This window comes from Apus apus, chromosome 2, assembly GCF_020740795.1.
Source record: "Apus apus isolate bApuApu2 chromosome 2, bApuApu2.pri.cur, whole genome shotgun sequence".
In the NCBI taxonomy this organism is placed as follows: Eukaryota; Metazoa; Chordata; class Aves; order Apodiformes; family Apodidae; genus Apus; species Apus apus.
Genome location: NC_067283.1, coordinates 23,991,888 through 24,002,627, shown reverse-complemented (window position 1 = coordinate 24,002,627; position 10,740 = coordinate 23,991,888). Strand labels below are relative to the sequence as shown.

General features: G+C 36.2%; 1 long non-coding RNA gene across 2 annotated transcripts in view; it reads left to right on the top strand.

Moving 5' to 3' along the window:
• The first annotated feature begins 3,974 nt into the window (after positions 1-3,974).
• Positions 3,975-10,740, top strand: part of LOC127381213 (uncharacterized) — a 55,534-nt gene continuing 48,768 nt past the window's right edge. For both annotated transcript variants that reach the window (XR_007888674.1, XR_007888673.1), the window contains exons 1-3: positions 3,975-4,030; positions 5,484-5,692; positions 10,024-10,138. This is a non-coding gene — a long non-coding RNA (uncharacterized LOC127381213). The remainder of the gene's footprint in view (positions 4,031-5,483; positions 5,693-10,023; positions 10,139-10,740) is intronic.

Here is a 10,740-nt window from a genome sequence, read left to right as displayed (position 1 = left end):
CTTGTTAACCAGAGGCAAGGGGTGCAGTGCATATCGATTGCAACATAAGGGTACTTTACATCTCCCTGAATATGCTGCAGGGATTGGAGAGCAGAAGTTAGGCAACAATTGAAGCAGATTTGCTGTTTTCATTATCTGGTGAACAAATAGCCTCTTACTGTTTCAGCATCTCAGTGCCCCTCTCTTTCTGACAAAGTGTGTCTGTTCCATTTTTTGCCTTACTAAATCCTTTGGTGCAGGAACTCTATTCTGTGTAGTTCAGTACCTAGCAAAGGGGGTCCTGACCCTTAGCTGAGGCTGTAATGAGTACTATGAAAATGCAGATATCTGATAATATAAAAATGTCTGTACCACATAAAACCAAACCTGGCTAGCACAGACTCCTGCTTCTTATGGTGGACAATTTTGACTATTTAGAGTAAATACGTAAGATACTGTGCTAGAGTAGCAAGATGTTTATTCTGATTAACCTTCCTACACTGTGGCACTTAGCAGTATAGGGACTTGTACTGCCAGAGGGTGAATCTAAATCATTTTATGTAACAGACACTAATGGACCTACCCCTCTGCATCCAGTTCTTTCTCTAAAACAAACTGTAAAGTGAAACCAGGTAAATACCACAGATGATGTAAATACTAGTGTGGGTGAAAGTTAATACTACAGAGAGTTAAATGATGTGGACTAGATGCTAATGCTGTTAGAGATTTTAGGGAGTGGTACAGCACAGCTCAGACATCATTAGCTAACTGCTTCCAAACACATTTTTATTCCATGAGCAGGTTGAGAAACCACACCTAAATTCTACTGCTAAAATAATTGTAATGGTTTTATTATTTCAAACTTTACTGACTTTCAGCAGAGTAGCAACCTATAGGTATTATTTCAAAGAAAATAATATTCAAAAGAACTACATTATCTTTCTTTTGCTTCAGCAAGCCTGGTGTACATGTCACATCTCATTTTTCCTGTACATTAGAAATGAAGTTTTAGTCCAGACTACAGAATTTTAATGTCCTTGTGTCACATTCCTCATTGATAACTTATTTTATTTTCCCAGAAGACTACATGAGCCTCTGTATATCACTAATGAGTGCAGATGCATCAATGTAGTTTCCTATTAATAATGCTAGTGGGGTTTTACATAGAAGTGGAAAATCACCTCCTGACTAGCTGATGGACCAAGACCTTATACACTGTAGAAAACAGCATAGCTTGTAACTCTCTCATTCTTTTCTTTCACAGCTTTCTATCACAAAAATTATTCTTCTCCTCACAGGGAGCTGCATAGATGCTACATCTGATATTTTAAGGCCAGATAATTTCTGCATAAACTATTCCAAAGTTATTTTAGTGTATCTTCAGCTAAATAAATAATCTTACACTATTTCTGGTCTTGCATATCTAAAGGAATAGCTGGATGTTCTTCAAACGTGATGAGTGTAAAAGATGGGAAACATTGGTGGGGATAGAAACAAGGGCAAAATATTTCAGGCCCAAAGTGTCTGCTGAGGAAAATGCTGAAAACAGAGGCTTAGAAAGAAAACTCTCACTGTACCATAAAGTGACTGAAGCAAAGCTATAGTACTCTTCAGTGTTCTCCACCTAAGAACTGGCAAGCTAAAATAAAGTTTCAATTTCCACCTATATCCCTAGGTGACAAGAAATTCATTCCAGGAATTACATTTAATCCTGAAAATCTTCAAGGCTTGTCATTCCCTTTGACTTGAAATGGCCATTTGCCTGAAAAAGGATGTCAGGGCACAGCTCATTAAGAAGGTCTTGTATTTGGGGTAAGAATAAGAAGGAAATGTGAGTAAAGATTACCTTTCAAGTCGTGTGGAAGATTAACACCTTCCGTGTTGAGAAGAAGCAAAAAGAATCCACATAGTCAAGACCATTTACACATGCTGGTTTTGAAGCAGAAATTCAGTCTAAACAGCGTGTGCAGAAAGGTATGTTTCAAAATTTTAAATTGTGGTACTTGTACCTCATCTGACTAGAAACAAATGTTTGTTTTCTGTCTGAAAGATAATTTTTTTTCAAATTAATTGTGTAACTGCTCTTTATTTATGTTGGATGTAAATTCATAAATGTCTTTCAGGAACAAACGTGTCCGCAGATGGCTGCTTTATGTTTCTGGAAATCTTAAAAAAATATAATCTGTCTATTTAAGCTAGCTTCGGTGCTAAACTTATAAATAAACAAAGGTTTCATCTAATTCTTGCAAATATTCTGGAAAGAAAGCCATGTCAGGTGATTAAGCACTGGGAGGTTCAGAGGAAGGTTGTGGAGTCCCCTTCTCTGGAGATATTCAAGACCTGCCTGGATGCAGTCCTGAGTAACGTACTCCAGGGGATCCTGCTTTAGTGGAGGAGTTGGGCTAGATGATCTCTAGAGGTCCCTTCCAACTCTGATAATTCCATGATTCTGTGATAACATGGAGCTGTGCTATCACGGATTATGTTCTCACTGAAACTTTCTTTGCTGCAAATACTGGATGTGGTCTTTTATTTTACTTTTGAATGGGCAATGGCATTTATACTTTTTCATGCGCCCCCTACCTCACTATTTCTGGTAACATATATAGTTCCTGAGTTGGTAATTTTTTCAAAACATTCCTTGGAAAAAAATGTTTGAACTTTGGTTAGTTCCACTTGGAAGTGTTACTTTACATAATGTATTAAGCAATGCTCTCAATTACTTCAAGTCTTAGGATATAGCTGTACTCACGTTCATAGCTGTAAAATCAGATGTCTAATATACTATGCTGAAGCAAAAAGAGACCTCATTAAATGGTTTTAATTTTCTCAGGGCTAGAGGAAGAACCTAAATCTCTGCAGCTAAATTAAAATTCACCCAAAGTGCACAGTCCCACAGTGCCCAGACACATCTTGATTTTCAGAGCAGATGGATCATGTCACTTCAGATCCAAAAGCATAAGCATGGTCTATTTGAATTGCAAATTACTTCGTAGGTGGTTGATCATGCGTCCTTTACACAATCTTTCCTTTGTCCTTATGAAGCCTTTAAATCACACCTAAGATAATTTCCTAGATAATTTCTAGTAAGAAGTCTCAGCCCATCATCATAGCATGTGGATTCTCCGAGAGGAGACGACTGCTTTTGCTATTTGCAGATTCTCATGGGCAGAACGTACCTTGGGGGTTGAAAAGTACTATCTTAGACAGCAGTCAATCATTAAACACAGATGAGAGAGAAGGGGTTATTGTAATTCATAACCTTCTCTTAGGCAACTGCATCAGAGCTGTCTGCTCTGCCGGAAAGCAAAGAATTCACAATATAAAATGTTAGGCCCATTTAAGGGAGAGAGTAGTGACTTAAGGCAAACTTTACTCCCCATTGTTGAAGTCCCAGCTTTGAGGCACTTAATACTCTGATAGATGTGGTTACGTGAGCAGAATATAGTCAACTCTGTGACACCACCCCGTCCATATGCAGTTCATTGTTAATATATAGCTAAAACAGGAAACTTCAACAATCAGATAAAGAAAACTCTACAGTATGTGATTATGGCTTGGTCAGATGTGAATGTCTGTATGAAAAATAATACCTCAGGTTGAATAACAAAGAACAGCTTGTGTTTGAACTTGGCTGTGGTGAATTAAAATGAATTCCCCAAGTCCCTTTGCTCATGGTAGCTTTTAATTTTGTAGCATTTTTCAACCCTTTTGCTCCTTCAGGGTCACAAGTGATTAATTTTATTGACTTAAACTCAACCTGATATTTTTACTGCAAATCCTTCCAATGTTCAGAGTATAATTATGGTTTAATGATTTAAATTTGTAGATTCTCTTCCCAAGAAATGAAAGACTATTTCACCTTTATATTTGTAAATCTATTTTTCTATTCCTGTTACAAAATGAGCAAATAACACATGGGGAAATAGGGAAAGTTTGCTTGTTAGTGACATATTAACCACTACAGGTATCCACCATTGATTTTTTTTGGCCCTCAACTGATAATTTTATAATGAAGACTGCAAGCAATTTAGTCTTCTCCTTGAGGAGGGTACGTAGCTAAAGAATCAATAGAAGAGATGAAGTTTAATACAGGAAGTAAAATTGTATTTCATAAGCTGCAGTATAGATCTGTATTGTGTATTCTATGCACCAAACCAATACTGATACTAACCAAAGTTCACCATGTGTAATGAGGGAAGAAAGTTCACTGGAGATTTCCAGCTCAGCTGAAGGATCCACAGCATTGACTTTTCCCTGAATGCAGAGCTCTGAAAAATGAAAATATCTAAACTAACAGACAGGTATTACATTTAATTTCGCTAGTTCAAATGGAACAATTCTAACACTGTGCAGATAGTAGAAGAAAGATTTATTGTAAATTTAGTGAAAGTAAAATTTTCAGAGATCTAGTGTGATCTCCATTCATAGATACCTAAGTCACATGCACATGGTCTTCTGTGAGCTAAATTTTTTAACAAATAATACCTTTTAAACCCTGAATGTGTGTGCTGTGGTTGTTTCTACCTTTTTTTTGTTTTGTTTGTTTCTTTGTTTTAATATATAGAATGATTGATGGTAATGCCATTTCAATCACTTTTGCTCTCAACTGCTGCTGGGAAAAAAGGCACATGTGTGAGATTTTGCTTCACATGACTATGCACCAAGTTGAGGCACATTTTGAAAATCTGGTTTATAGAACTGTTATATTCCATAGACAGCATAAAAATTGTTTGACATAATGACAACTAAGGCTAATCAAGACGATTAAAATAATTCTTTAAGTGACTGAATTGTTTTCACTTTCTCTTTCTTTCACTGTACTTCAGATATTAATAATGTAATATGAAGCTGAGAAAACATGGCAAGAAGCTAAAAGGGTCCCCCCCCATGCTTTATACCAGACTAATTTTAGAACATCATGCTACCTCCTCAGCAACTTTCTTTGAACGAGTCCCATTCTTGATTGCAGCATGGTTAGATACTTGATAACTACTTGGCTCATTTTCTTTTCTAGAGGAATCCTTCCTCTTTCATTTTTCAGGATCATAGGAAATGAAGAAGTTTTGCTGGTATAATTTGTGTAATAGAGTCACAATTAACACTGGCAGATGCCTTCTTTTGATGATATTCCTTAGGCAGATGCTCTGAATGATAGAAGTAGCACTGGCAGAGCATTTGTGATGGCAGAATTACTCTTGCATTGGGACTTTCTGCTGATACAAAAATGGGGCATTGTCCCAATCCTAAGTCAATACTGTTTTTAATGTATAAACATATTTCAGATAAAGTATAACATTTATCTTTTTTTTTGTAAACCTCAAAGCATGCACAAGACTTCTTTATGAAACTTACTTTAAATTCTTTTTATGGCCAATGCCAAATCTTCCCAGTTAGCTATGCAGAGTCACTTTTAAAATGAATTTAATATAACTATTTCTACTTAGATCCCTATTCTGTCCCCAGATAATTTTAATAACAATTTTCATCCTTTCATTTTCAAGGGAGTGGTATTCACAATGAAGAAGAAAGTAAGGGACAACATCTGTAATTCCCGGATTGCACAGACAGAATGTGGACACTAGCTTCTTCTCAGTACAAACAAACTTTTGAAGTTTCATGCATAAATTATCTTCCCAGAAAGTGAGAGTCAGATCTTAAAATTACCAACTCACAGAAAATTCTCTGATCCAAAGGAAAGTCCTTCATTCAGGTAAAATGAATCAAAAGACTTGTTTTTTTTCAGGTGCTATTGAAAGGATTTCCATAGTCCTGTGTTCCACGTGGCCACAACATGTATTTGGAAGATTAGTAGAGAAACAATTAGTTTATAAATATTTGCCTATTTGTCTTTATAAAGAGCTCATCAGGTTTCAACAAGCACTGCTGGATGAACTTATAAGGTCTTGTCCTGAATTCACTACATTTTCTCTGAGCAGAACTGAGGCTTTGATGAACAGGGGAGGCACAGAGTTCCTGGTTATCAGGGCTGTTGGCTTTGAATCATTCACGTGTGGTGGTGGTCATTCATAATACCCGAGAAAGGGGAAAATTCTCAAGTTAGTTTCACCTATGGATTAAAACAAGAGTAAGAAAGATGACAATGAAAGAAGAAGAAATGGAAAAAAAAATAGTTTCAAGCTTGTGATTAACAAGTGAGCCCTTCTTTCACTCTTGATTTTTTGGAAGGAGGATCAGTTCTGGAATAACAGGCTTGGACATTTCTTCACTTGAAGAATTACAGCAGTTTCTTTTAAGTACAAAATGTGATTGTCCTTCTGAAAACCAACCCCCTTATCAAGATTATGATTTTCAATTTAGTAAAACATATTTGCTTGCAGAGATCACAATTTTCAGTTTAAGTATTAATTATATGCTAGTGGAATGTTCAGCTCCGTGTTTTTCACTTGCTTTATATCATGATGGAGCTGGATAATAACAAAACTTGGAAATGTTCAGAGGTACAGTATTCAAAGAAAACCATAAAAACCCATAAAGATGCAGAGAAATGCTTATTTATTTTATGGGCAGTTTTTACAACCACCGACTCCAACGTACACAAAGAGGGGTTCTGGTCAGAAAATATTTGAAAGATTATATCTCTGGGGAGTACACTTTCAAATAATATTTCACTCCTTTTATGTCCAATTTTGGAATTTCCAGCCCCAGTATCCCTGGACCTGTAGGCTTTCTGGATCTCTGAACTGTAACACTAATTGTGTTGGAATTTTTTTTAGACAGAGGCTGAGGTCCCCATGGGTGGCCCAGATTAGAAAGGTGTGTTGGGAGCCAGGTTGGTGCAGTGCTATGGTCCCCTTGGCATGCCTTTTCCAGCCTCAGTGTCCCTGTAGCTGTAAGGTTTTTGTAGCTCTGAACCTTAACCCTAATAATGGATTTTTTTTCCATAATTTTGCCCTTATAGAAATTTTTGGGCTTCATGATACTTCTAATTCTCAGTTTCCACATATAATGTATTTCTTGTGCTTGCAAAATTGAACAGTCAAATGTTTTAGAAGTAGTACTGGGTGATGAATTTAATGTGTTTAAGCCTTTAACCCTCCATGTCTTCTAGTTTTGTTTACTTGCATAAAACTGATAAAACGATGTTTTTTGGTTTGTTTTTTTTTGTGTAGCTGATATATACCAGCTTCTTAGAGGAAAAGGAAAGTAGATTCTCTTCTACTTCAGTCAGTATCTAATGAGAGAATGAGAGAATTTTAAATTACAGAAGCATTGTGTTTTATTAAATAAAGTGTCAGAAAGAGATCTTCTTTTTCATACCTGAGCTGAGCACATGAGCCTGTCAGCTTTGGAAAAATAATATTCTCCTTTCCTGGATGAATTGGTTAAGAGGTCATTCAGTGTAGAAATTGCCACTCATTGCATTGTACTCTCAGCTTCCCAGCTTCAACCAAAAGATTGTTCGCATATACAAATTAATTGAGCTGTCTCTGACAAAAGTGTAGGGTTTTTTTATTCTACATTATATACAAGTTCTTTAATATAAGCCCATTTCTAGATACCTTTTTACCTGCCACCTTGATGCTTTATTGTGCTAGCTAGATTGACATTTGGACTGTAAAAGTAGAGTAGCAAGGATATCCCAATCCTTATTAGATAGAGCCAGAACTTCTGTCTATCAGGAGTGTATACAACTGATAATAACGCACAACTCAGATTGCTGTCTGTGATCTGTTCCTTTTTACGTTTGTGAGAACGTGTCTTTTCTGCTTCTTGTACTGTCAGCAATTCTGTTCATCTTTGACAAAAATAGCTAACTAAATTTCGAAAAAATCCTAATGGAGGAGAAACACTGCATATACTCAACTGAAGCCACCTTCAAAGAACATTTGATACCTCCTTGAAATTAATGTTGCAAGCACTGTTTTGTAACTATTTATTACAAAGAGCTTAAACTGCACTAGGGAGAAAGCAGCAAAAGAAAGAAAACAGTAACAGGAAGAAATAATTATTCATATGAAAATAAAGAAAACTAGATGTGTATAAATTACTTTTCATGCCAGAGCTAAACAGGCCCCTTAGGACGATAATAAAGGCCTCTTGAACCTCAAAGGCTTCTTGTTGCTTTCATATGCAGCTTTTTCTATAATACCTGTTTTGTTCAAATTAAACTCACACTCATGTTGCCAATATAGACATCTTTTCCAACACATTGAAGGCATAGCTCTCGGGATCAGAAGTGGAGTAAAACATTCTGGAGACATGTATTTTCCAAAGTGAATTTTTAATTTATTTAACCTCTTCCCACTAACACAAAGCCTAACAAGAATTTTGATAAACATGTTTATCTTCAGAAGAACATGAGATCTGAATAAAATATTTCTTGCTCTATTGCTTGGGATGAATGGACTTGTAGCATATTTGCAAGTGATAGAAAATACTTGTGCTAAAATACAGTAGCTTATTTAACAGGTGTGATAAGACTACAATAGAAAGCATGTCTTCACTGGAAGATCTGTTTGAATAACGATGAAATTTGTGAGATGAATCACAGCCAGAGTGAACAAATGAGCCCAACAGTATATTGTGCATCAGTATAGTAGAATAGTGTAAATGGAGAACAACTATGTAAATAATTGAGTGCCAGTTGATGCTTTTGTTACAAGAGATAGGAATAGATATTTGATTTCATCATTTTTTTCCACAGTACTACTCATTTTGAAATAATATCAGACTATATGATAATAATTGAAAGGCATCTTCTACTATTTGAAGAGCCCTTATGAAAATGAAGGATGGGGTAGTTTCTCTAGGAGTGAGTCATGATCCCATAAAAGGAAAATTAAAATCCGAACAATGTGTCTGAAAACTTTTAAGCACTGCAAGATTATGTCTGGAGGAAGAAAACAAGGTACCAAACCAATGACAAACCTGCTGGTGACATCAACAATGAAAGTCCTGTGGGATCACATTTTGTCCAGATTGAGGTGCTTTCTACAACAAAAATGATGGATAAGGGCATTGAGCTTTATAAGTATTTTGATATTTAGATGTTTTCTTATAAGTGAGAAGTCAGAAAAAAACCCAAAACAGTAGGATTGAAAATTATTCTAAACTATGGAGATAGTTGTATAGGGGGAATGAGAAAATATGGCATTTGGAAGATAAGTCTTAGAGGTGGAATGTCAGTAAATGTGAGGATTTATCTGGAGGTGGTAGGCAGGGTGAAGAACTGAAGAGATGATCCCACATTTCAGAAGCATGCATAATTCCACTATGGTGCAATTTCACAGTAGAAATATGTGGCGGTGAAATACTTTGGGTAAAGATAAAAGGAACAGAAACCAAAAAGAGAAATAATAATGACCATCTGTTACACATCAGAAGATCTGGAAAAGAATGGGGAAAAAGAATTTCTGGAGATGTTCTGTATGCTGTGGGATGCTGTGCTCCTGAGGAATGTTTATAACTCATGTATTTGCTGGTTAGCAAACCCAACAAGCCTGCAACACTGCAGAGGTCTGTAAAGTATGCAGAAAGCAAATTTTGGAAGCAGTGCTTGATTGTGCCTATAAAGTAAAGGTTTACTGTGAGGGGCTGATGAAGAATCATTCTCTTTAGCAAAACCCCACATGTTTTAGAGAGAGTCACTATTCTGAATTCCACCCATTTGGATTCCTACTCATTTCTGTTGATGTGGCAATCAATTTAGGAAGGAAGTGTGGTACGAAGAGATAAACATTTATCAAGTCTTTGTTCTTGCCAAGGCATGAATTAACTCAACTGCTTCTTGAAAGGCCCAAATCACCTGAGCCTGTGAGACTTTACGAACTGATAAAGTTTGATTCAAGTTTGGGCTTTTGTTGTATCACTGTGGACGTTTGACTGCCCTGCAGTGGTACACGAGTCAGGGCTTTGCACAGCTGGAGAGGTGAACTGTAAATAGAATGAAAGAATGCTGATTTTCCAAATATACCCTTGAAAGAGCTATTTTGCTTGAGTTCCAGAAACAGCTGAAGCAGATGTTTGAATTCTGTTTGTGCAAAATAGCGAATACTATTGATAGTTTTTTATTAATTTCAGAGTCACCAGAAATCTGAAGGCAAAACCTGAAGTTTTCTGTCTACTGCATGACTTCTCAAGATGATTTGTATGATGACAAGCTGGCATCCAGTAAGAAGTGTTTGCTGACAAAAAGGTAAACACATTGTTATTTCTAAAGAAAGCTAAGGTCAGAGCACAAATAATTTATATTATTTTTTTTGTTTTGTTTTGTTTTTACAAAACCCTAAGCCAGTCTGGTCAATTTCTTTAGCCACACCGGGGTCTCCGTTTACTGCCCAAAGGTAATTTAGTCTCACAAGGTATATGCTTCACTCCTGACCTAGATTAGAACCTTCTCTCCAAGGAGTTTGGTCAAAAATACTGAAAACTGTGCTTTGATAAGGGCAGTAATAGTACATTAAAGATATACTTAGAATTTGGTTCTCATTAATTTTTAAGTCTTGGCTTAAAATAAATGAATAATGAAGTTAGTTACAAAAGAATCACAGAGAAGACCTCTTACTCAATTCTTCTTCAGTGCTAATCATACTGGAGTCCTGGTAAAAGAATCTGCTGAAATGCAAACAATTATTTACCGTAAGAAACAGCTTTGCACTTAAGATTCACTGCTGTGACTAGGTCTCGTGGTCATAAAATTCATGATCAGCTTGAAACTAACCTGTAACAGTAATGAAAAAAATGATGGTACATAAGAAAAATATGAAAGGCCATTTTTTCCTCTTGCAGTTTGAGAAA